The sequence below is a fragment of the Onychomys torridus genome, chromosome 3 (assembly GCF_903995425.1).
Source record: "Onychomys torridus chromosome 3, mOncTor1.1, whole genome shotgun sequence".
Taxonomy (NCBI): domain Eukaryota; kingdom Metazoa; phylum Chordata; class Mammalia; order Rodentia; family Cricetidae; genus Onychomys; species Onychomys torridus.
Genome location: NC_050445.1, coordinates 98,274,129 through 98,284,571, shown reverse-complemented (window position 1 = coordinate 98,284,571; position 10,443 = coordinate 98,274,129).

Genomic DNA, 10,443 nt, shown 5'->3' with positions numbered 1-10,443 from the left:
TGTGCCTTAGCAGTAGTATTAAAAATACCGCGGCACTGGTTGCCGCTAGGTGGTCTCCACAGCTGTTTCTATTTTGATGTGGCAGACTCCTGTTTTGACCTTAATTTCACCTTTCCCCCCCTGCCAGTAGCGGCTTTAAGGTCCTGTTGCTACAAGAATTAAGGGAAAACCCATTAGCAATGAGTTATTACCACACCCCTGACTTCTGCAGAATGTTGAGTAAATCAAACTTATGTTCTTTCTGGAAAAAACCTGCAGCTGAAACTGGGATGGGACTAAAGAAAGCCAGCTGGCTTTTGCATCTGACTGCCACTGGTCGTTTCTGCTTAAGATCTGTTTATCATACAACATATTTGGCCAGGATGTGGCTAGCTTTCCTAAGTCTAGGTTGGTGACATACACTGTGTGATGCCTCACATCTAAAATCACGAGAACCACCCACTGATCCTCACGTTTGTCGAACTCAATGGTCTGGTCATACATATTAACAGTTCCTTGTTAGAAAACAGTAGCTATTTGGTTAATGATGTGTATGAATAATAACTTAAAGATAACCAAAACATGGAGAATTTCAGGGTTCAACATTTTCATTTAGCGTCTTTTTCTTTTTTATTTCAATCTTTTAAAAAGTTGGGAGCCAGCTGTCTGTCTCTGGTCTCATTTCAGTTTACCATACATTTTTTAAACAAGGATTATGTACTATGCTACATCAGTATGGCATTATTATTAATATTCACTGAGAATGTTCTATATATACATTTACTGTATATATGTGTGTGTATATGTGATATATTTGTATATACATCACTCCATTTAGTGTGTGATATATGTGCATATATAGCTATATCTATATAATAGTGTCAATCATTCCTTCAGCATTATGGCATTGTTACCCCCACCTCCCTGCTTTCTGTAGTACTGGGGATTGAACCCAGGACCTTGTATTCACTAGGCTAGCATTCTGCTGCTGAACCACATTCCTAGCCCATTACTGTTTCTAAAAGATTCTTCCAGTAAAGTTATGCTACACCTTGTGTTGCGTATGAAGGCTGGGGCCTTGCTGAACAACCACTCTGTCATTGAGTATATCTCCAGTAACTTGTACATTTTAATTGTGTTGTAAGCCTTGGTAATTATAATGTTTAAGAAACACAATTTGCTTTTTTGTTATTGTTGTTTTTAAAGAAAATTTGACAGTGTTTTACAAAAACCATTAATTTTTTATTTGAGTAAAAGGATAGAGAATATTTTTGGTTTTTCAAGAAAGGGTATAACCTTCTCTGCATAGCCCTGGCTGTCCTGGAACTCACTCTGTAGACCAGGCTGGCCTCGAACTCACAGAAATCCACGTATCTCTGCCTCCTGAGTTCTGGATTAAAGACATGTGTCACACCTGCTTGACTGAGGGTGGAGAATTTAAATTTAAAGCCTAACAACTACTGAGAAGCTATTGGTATCAGATGATGATGGTTTTTAAATAAGGGGTTTTAGATTTTAAAAAAGAATGTTAATTCGGGGCTTGTCCTGTGCCATAAGTAAATTTGGAAGTATAGGAAGTTACATTAACATGAAGAACTGATGGGTGAGAGACATTAAGTAGGGTTTTAGTTAAATGGGTCTGACAGTGACTTTTAGCACCAAGGTTTAATGATATGTGTGTAGGTATGTTGGGTATCATTGCTCAGATTACAAAATTTAATTCCTCTGGTCTCCATCTAGTTCTCCTGAATTAGTTTGATTTGGATTGCTTAATCCCCTTAAGAAATGAGAAAAAAAATGGTGGCAGGGTGAAGAGAAACATCTGATACCTTCTGAGTCTAGGTCCTAGAGAGTCCTACACAACAGGAAGGCATTGCGATCACTAGGCACACTCTGGAAGGAGCCACGGCCATTGCTGTAGGCTGAGTCAGGAGGCCAGAAGGAGAATCCTGCTTTTCCATTGACTTCTTTTCTGCCTGTAATGTTTTCTCTGAATAAGCTAGAGATGACTGAATTTAGCAATGATGGAAATACAGTGCTAAGAAGACAGAGGAGGAGAGCAGCCCCAGTGCTGCTGGAGAGTACAATGCAGTGGGAGATGGGGAGAGGAAAGTAATAGGGTGTGTTTAGTGCCAAAGACCAAAGGGGGGATTATGGGACATTTCTGAGGAGAAAAGCGACCGGAACAGACCTAGAGGGAAAGTCAAAGTTGGTAAAGGAGACAGAGGGAGGTGGATGTTCTAAGAAAAGAACAGCAAACAAAAGGACATCTGGTGAAAGAATGTTCATTGTCCCGGGACTGGGAAGTAACAGTGCTGGTTATTACAGGGGAGGGTGTATGTGCATGTGGGCATGTGTGCACGTGCACAAGCACATGTTGGGAACAGTGGCCCTCAGGAAAGAGGAAGTGGTGAGAAGTAAGGGTAATGAAGAAGGAATCAAAGAACTTTGCAAAATCAATAAGGATCAATTACTCATGATATCATGCCAGTCATAACTCTGAATGCTCTAGCTAAGTGGCGTCTTCGAAAGAGATAAACCCTTTTTGAAGTTGTCAACTGCTCTTTTAGTCTTCATAGACTGAGCAGGCAGAAAATCAGCAGAAATACAGAAACCCTAAGTATCCTTAACAATCAGCTTGCCCTGAGTGTCCTTTGGAGAATGTTCCACATAACAAACAAACACCCAGCAAAATACACTCCTTTTCAAGGGTAGAATCCAAACACCCAGCAGAATACACCTCCTTTTCAAGTTAGATCATATTCAGATATCAAAAAAATATGAATAATTGAGAACATTTAGACTATGTTCCCTGGACGGGGGAGATAGCTCAGTGGTTAAAAGTGCCCGCACCTAGACCTGACGGTTTGAGTTTGGTCCCTAGGACCCACATAATGGAAGGAGAAACTGATTCTGACAAGTTGGCCTTTGACCTCCCAGCACTGTGGCTTGTGTTTACCCCTCCCCTAAAAAATAAACAAATAAATGTCAAACTATGTTCTCCAATCACAATAGATCACACTAGAAATCAGCAATGATGTCTGGACAGCTTTAAAATATTTGGAAATCAGGGTTGGGGATTTAGCTCAGTGGTAGAGTGCTTGCCTAGCAAGCACAAGACCCTGGGTTCGGTCCTCAGCTCTGGAAAAAAAAAAATGGAAATCAAGCACCATGTTTCTGAATAATTCATGAGTCAGAGAAAGGAATATAAGAAAATGTAAAACTCTCTTGAGTTGGAATGTCATTGACAACACACTACATTAAAGCGTATGGAACTAAGCCACAGCAGATTCTAGACTCTAGGACTTAGAGAATCATGTGTGGCATTAAATATTCATATTAGAAAAGAAAAAGGTCTTAGACCAATGTTCTAAGGCAACATCTTAAGCAAAGAAACAGAAGAGCAAATTAAAACCCCAGCCCAGCAGAGCAGAAGTAGAATTGAAATGAAAAGCAGGAAAAGTTACTAAAACCCAAAGCTGGTATTTGAAAGAGAATGTTCATAAAGGTGTGGAGAGGCTTAGGAGGGGAAAAGAGGAAGCAGATGTACATTTCAGTATGCGGAGTGTACAGGAGCGATCCCTTGGAGCGGCTCCAGCTGCTCTAAGCCTGCAGCTATAGAGACCTAGGAGCTCTGGGGATGCTGAAGCAACAGTCTGGCCAAGCCACAGGTGCAGTTAAGAACTCTCTCGCTACTGCACCTGGACCATGGTGGTGCACACGTTTAATCCCAGGAGGCGGGGGCAGGCGGATCTCTAAATTCAAGGCCAGCCTGGTCTACAGAGACAGTAAAAACCCTGTTTTACAGTGTGTGTGTGTGTGTGTGTGTGTGTGTGTGTGTGTGTGTGTGTGTGTGTGGCGAGTGCTTGCTGCTCTTGCAGAGGACCTGCATTTTCTAGCACCCACATTGGGTGGCTCACAATGGCCTATGACTCCAGCTCCAAGGGATCCTATTACCCTCTTCTGGTTTCCAGGGGCATGCACGCGCGCGCGCACACACACACACACACACACACACACACACACACAATTTTAAAAACAACAAAAACGTAGCATAAATACTACCCGTTTAGAACCCTTTTCATCTTACGTGACTGAATATTTTTATGCCTTGACCAGGAATGGTCCAACCCCACCCCCTAGCCCTACAAGTCACCATTACACTTTCTGCTTCTTATGAGTGTCAGATACTTTATGTAAGTAGGGTCCTGTAGTGGTTGTTTCTACTGTGACGAGGTTATTTTGTCTAGTGGAATGCTTTCGTGGTTCATCCATGCTGTAGTACATTGACAGGCTTTCCCTCCTTTTCATGTTTGCACAGGTGCTCACATATACATATATCATCTTATATTTATATATTCACCCATCAGTGGACATGTAGGCTGTTTCTACATCATGATCACTGTGAAGAGTGCTGCAATAGTTGTGGGAGTGTAGGTTGCTCTTGGAAATCCTGGCTTTAGTACTTTTAGATAAATGAACTGGAAGTCTGATTTTTGGATCATATGTTAGCTATATTTTTAAGTGGTTTTGCTTTTAGATGTGTGTGTGTGTGTGTGTGTGTGTGTGTGTGTGTGTGTGTGTGTGTGTGTGTGTATAGCATATATGTATACTGGTGTTCATGCCCATGTGCATACAGGTGGAGGTCAGAGGATATTGTGTATTCTGATCTATTGGGTATTTCACTGAACCTAGAGCTGTCCTTGCAGTCAGCAAGTCTCAGGAATCCCCCTGTCTCCACCCCACCCCCCACAGCAGTGGGGTTATAGGTGTGCATCCAGCTATACCCAGCTTTTTGAAATGAGGGTGCTGGAATTTGAACTCAGGTCCTCAGACTTGCACAGCAAATACTTGTACGCATTGAGCCATCACCACAGCCTGTTTTCAAGGTTTTGAGGCACCTCTGTATTTTGGTTGTGCCTGCATTATTCCACATGGTACAGAAGGACTTTATGACTATATCTTCGCCTATAATTGCTCTTTCCTGTTTTCTGTCTCTGTCACTGTTTTTATAGTAGTCACCTAATAGGTGAGAGGCGTTCTCTCACTGTGGCTTTCCCTCACATTTTCACCGTGATTAGCGCTGATGCTGAGCTTTCCCACACACCCGCCGGCCATTTGTGTAGTTAGTGGAAAAGAGGTCTCCGCATGCTTTTGTCCATCCTAAAGGTTTGTTCATGTTTTTATTTGAAGTTAAATTATTGGAATTCTTTATACCTTTGAGTATTAGCCCCTTATGAGTTTTTGGTGTGCAAATATTTTTTTCCTACTCTAGTTTGTTGTTTCCTTGTGGTGTCTGTGGTGTGGAAAGTTTTATGTGTGCACACGGGATCAAACCCAGGGCCTCACTCATGTTGGGTAAGCACTCTACTCTTCAGCTCCCTGCTACCTGATGTTACCTTCTTTTTCCCCCACTAAATGATCTGGCATTTATTAGTGCGTTGGCCAGACAAATGCAAAATCTGTCTTAGGATCCAAGGCTGTCTCTTAGACTACCAACTACAAAGCCATGGTTAGTCATGCTGATCGGGTTAAATAGCCCTTCACTGAGGTTATTTGATAGCACAGGGGCTGAAGAGCACTGTCCAGCTGAGACTTTATAGTGAGCGGTCCTATTACTGCCAGGGAGAGGAAGAGCAGGGTATCTTATCCTCCTCGGGAAAACTGAAGAGCTCTACCATGTGGGCTTCATCCTAGGCACCAGAGCACAGAGCAGCCGCGGCGCCATTCCAGCCGCCCTGCCATTCCTGTTTGCATTTTGAGATCAGTGATGGGACTCTCTGTGAAGACAAGGTCCCCTGACCATTGGGAGGGTCTGAAGGTTGTGACGGAGAGGGACAAAATTCGAAGCCGCAGGGGAAAAAGAATTGGTGGACATTCTGGATGACAAGGGCGTATTTGGGGCTGAAACGTCCAGTATGGTCCTGTTCCTGACTGTTATTGTTGCTGCTTAATCAGTTTGACCCACGTGTCTTGGAGCCAAACCCTCAGTTACATCCCTTAGGCTGAGTTTCAAAGGCAGTGCCTTCTGCAGGTTTTTATCAGACTGAATGCAGCCTCGAGCTCTTCATGATGTTTGTAGGTAAACACAGTCGTTCTTGATGCTTCTTAGATATTGTGGGATTGGCTAGATCCTATGGTGTCAAGGGCATGCAGAGTTCACCCACATTGCTGAAGGGGTGTGGCTAGGACTCACCAGGGACACTATGCTCATCAAAGGTATGAGACCAGCTGGGTCCTGTGGTGTCAAGCTCATGGTGGAATCATTTGGGATGATCAAAGCATCTGTGTTCTGTTGTGCTGAATTTTTTTTTTTTTTTAAACCAGGGTTCTGAAATAATTAGTACTCTGTGAATGCCCAGTCCTGCTTCTTGGTTCTCTCTGTGTTGTTGTACAACATTATTCTAAGGTGTGTTACTTTTGTTTATGTTGCATTTGTTTAATTCTGTGAAGCTGTGTTACTGTGCCTGTCTAAAACACCTGATGATCTAATAAAGAACTGGCCAACAGCAAGGCAGGAGAAAGGATAGGTGGGGCTGGCAGGCAGAGAGAATATACAGAAGGAGAAATCTGGAAGAGAAAAAAGAAGTAGCCAGAGAAGGAGGAGGACTCCAGAGGCCAGCCACCCAAATACACAGAAAGCCACAGAGTAAGAGTAAGAATGGGAAAAGCCCAGAGGCAAAAGGTAGATGGGGTAAGTCAAGGAAAGCAGGCAAGAAATAAGCCAAGCTAAGGCCAGACATTCATAATTAAGTATGAGCCTCTGTGTGTGTTTGTGACCAAATAGCACTCTGTCATGCAGTTTTGTTATTCAATATTATTTTTGTTAAAGCTTGAGAATAACTTTATTAGAGTTTGGGAGAAATAACAAGACCAACAAGTTGTAAAGCTTAGCAGCTGCCAGAAGAGACTGAGATAGACAGACATCAAGATGTGTCTTCTATTGAGTCAAGGCTCAAGAGAGAAGGCAGGTTTAGCAGTGGTGGTCATCCAGCACTACATGGAGGGAAGGAAGGTGTAGAGAAAGAGCGTGATTGTCCAGAGGGGCAAGGCAAGCATGCTTAGGATTTTGGCCAGGATACTAAGGAGAGATAGACAAGTGGGAAAGGAAAGGTGATGATTATTGACTTAGAATTCAGAAATGAGGAGGCTTAGGAGTGAGGATCTGCCAGCAACTGCCTCAGTCTTATTTTTAAAATGTTAATCCTCACAAAACCACCCAAGGGGAGAAATCTACTCGATCTGTCTCTCTTCTCTCTCTCTCTCTCTCTCTCTCTCTCTCTCTCTCTCTCTCTCTGTGTGTGTGTGTGTGTGTGTGTTGTGTGTTCCTAGTTGTCCAATATCAATAATGAATGTAAAGGGAATTGACTGATTCTTACTCAGGTGTCTATAGCTTTGTCCATTTCTGAGATTATTTTGGTGACCTGACTTGTTCAGCTTGTTTGGACCATAAGAAAATGTGATGTTCCTAGTTGCATTCAGATCTCTTAGAAGTTGAAAACACACATGATTTTCTTCTTCTGTCTGAAAAATAACTTGCCTAGACTTTGCTCAGTCAAATGTGGTAGGCACAATAGTAGCCCCTGTAAAGACATCTACATCCTCTTAATAATAGAGCCCTGTGAATATGTTACCACTTATGGTGAAAGGGGATTTGCAGATGGAGTTGAAGTAAGGCTTGGGATGCAGAGATCCACTGAATTATCTGGTGAGGGGAGCAGGGTCATGAAAGATGAAAGAGATAAGCAGTAGAGTCTGTGATACACTGTGCCAAAGACTCAACTAGCTATGTCTGCCTTTACTTAGGAGCAGGATCCAAACCAAGGACTCTTATAGAAGCTGGTTAAAAGCCAGAGAATGGGTTTTTTCCCTAGGACCTCCAGGAAAGTCTAGACAGCCAGATTGTGAGATAACATATTGACATAATAATAATAATAAAGTTAAGATTCTGTTGCTGTGAAGAGATACCTTGACCAAGGCAACTCTTATAAAACAAAACATTTAATTTGGGGCTTGCTTAGAGTTTTAGAGGGTTAGTCCATGACCATCATGGAGGGGAGCACAATGCTGGAGCAGTAGCTGAGAGCTACATTTTGATCTGTTGGTTGAGAGAGACTGGGCTTGTCATGGGTTTTTGAAACCTCAAAGCTCACTCCCAATAGCTACTCCAACAAGGCCACACGGCCCAACCCTTCCAATCCTTTCAAGCAGTTCCTCTCCCTAGTGACTAAGCATTCAAATATATGAGCCTATCGGGGCCTTTCTTATTCAAACCACCACAGCATCTTAGCCTCTATTTTATTTGGTTATTTGTTACAAGAGGAAATTAGTGTAAAATACATTTGCAAGTATTTAAAAAAAATAATCACAAAATTTGAAATAAGAGCACAACTTTTCTTTTTTCTTCTTCCCTCTTTCCCTCTCCTTCCCTCCTTCCCTCCTCCCTCCCTACCTCCTTCCCTCCTCCCTCCCTCCCTTCTTCCCTCCCTCCCTCCCTCCCTCCCTCCCTCTCTGCAGTTCATCTACTGGATTCTCTAGCAAGAAGTCATTTGGTTCTTGTCCTCAACTCTGAAGTAGTTAAAAAGTGTGCACACTTAGTATGCTAAAAAAGATAAAAATTAGGTCAGGCATGATGGTGCACTCTGGGAGTTTCAGACTAAGGGAGATGGAGATGGAAGGATTCCAAGTATGAAGCCTGCCTAGGCTACATAGCAAGACCCCTTTCCCAAAGGCAAACAAGCAAAAAAATGTATGTGGCTCAACCCCAACATCACTGGTACCTCTCAGCACAGGAGCCACAGGTTGCCAATGTCCCAGGCATCATTAGAATAGGAATCAGGATTTCAGATCTAAAGTGGCCAGGGTCATCAAGAGAGTGTAAACACCTTTCTTAGGCTTGTTGGAAGTGTTAAGGAAAGTTCTGGGTCTCCACAGTCACATGCAGTATGGCATAGAATTTATATTGAAATGTTAAGTGAAAGACAGTAAAAGTGAGGATGATACAGATGCAAGAGAAACGGTATCATTAATAGGGTTGGGAGGTTCAAATGCTAATCAAATGAAAATACTTCATAAACTAAAGAAACACATGATCTCAGATGTTAAATATCTTCAGATATTTTTCCAAAAAGAATTCAGATTTTAAATTCAACACTGTGCACAAATATGCGAGTGATTATCCAGAAGTTGGGAGCTTTATGACTAAGTTTTTTTTTTTTTAATGAATTATTCAGTTCAAACTGATAGTTACAACATAGTTAAAATAAAAATGACTGGATGTGACCCAAACATGTCATGTGAAGACATAAAGATTTAAGATCCACAGTAACAACAGCAGAGCAATTTAGTAGGAACAGAAAGTAGCTTGATTGTGCAATAGTTAGCTGAGAGTATAGGTAGGCGTGAGAAGAAGATGACAGGCATGAGGATCGGGTAATATGGAAGGCGTGGACAGAGCAGACCCTTGGCGTGTAGCATCTTCGTGTTCATTACCACCTGTGGGGGAAATGGAAGGAAGGGTCTCTACCCTTAGAATGGGGAGAATGAAAAGCTGAACTGAGTGACTTTCTCAGAGTCAGAACATGTAGGTGGTTGAGCTAGCATGAAGATTCTCATTGTCAAGGACCCTGCACTTTTTATTCCACCATGTACCCATTTGGGGTCAGGCAACCTTTAGCCTCTAAGCCAGCGGTTCTCAACCTGTGGGTTGTGACCCCATGGTAGAGCAAATGACCCTTTCATGGGGGTCACCTAAGATCTATGGAAAACACAGATAATTACCTTGCAATTCATAACAGTAACAGAATTACAGCCATGAAGTAGCAATGAAAATAATTTTATGGCTGGGGGGGTCACCACAACATGAGGAACTGTATTAAAGGGTCACAGCCTTAGGGAAGGTGACCACTGCAAGCCTGTGTGTCCCAGTCTTCTTGCCCAGTGTCTCACCAAATCTTCCAGACAGCTCCCACAGAAAGTGTCTGCAGAGGCTGTCTGAGCTTCTGTAAGTGATAAATACACGGAAAGGGGATGGAATGACTTGGAAATATCCAATAACGAGAGGGTTAAATTCCTGGATCACACTGTGCATGTACTATATTGTCTAAAGTTCCATTGACATGGGCCAGTCTCTCTCTCTTTTCTTACCAGGTGCTTACAGAAGTGCTGGCAAATTCTTTCCACCAGTGGTTCCTGTGCACAGCACGCACTTATGTTGTGGGACTCTTTTGTTGTTGTTCAGAATTCACCTTAGGGGTTTTCTCAAGCGCTGCCTTCTTGCTCTCTGGTGGTTTTTAGCTTTCTTTTTTCTTTCCAAGCTGGGTGGATGATGCAGTTTCACTTCTAGGTGTTAGGGTTCTCTTCCACGCTGGCTGGGCCTGACCTTCAAGGGTTTTGGGTAGCCTTCTTGCTATTTTTTCACATACCTCTAGTAATCTTACATATGAGTTCAGAGAACCAGCATTA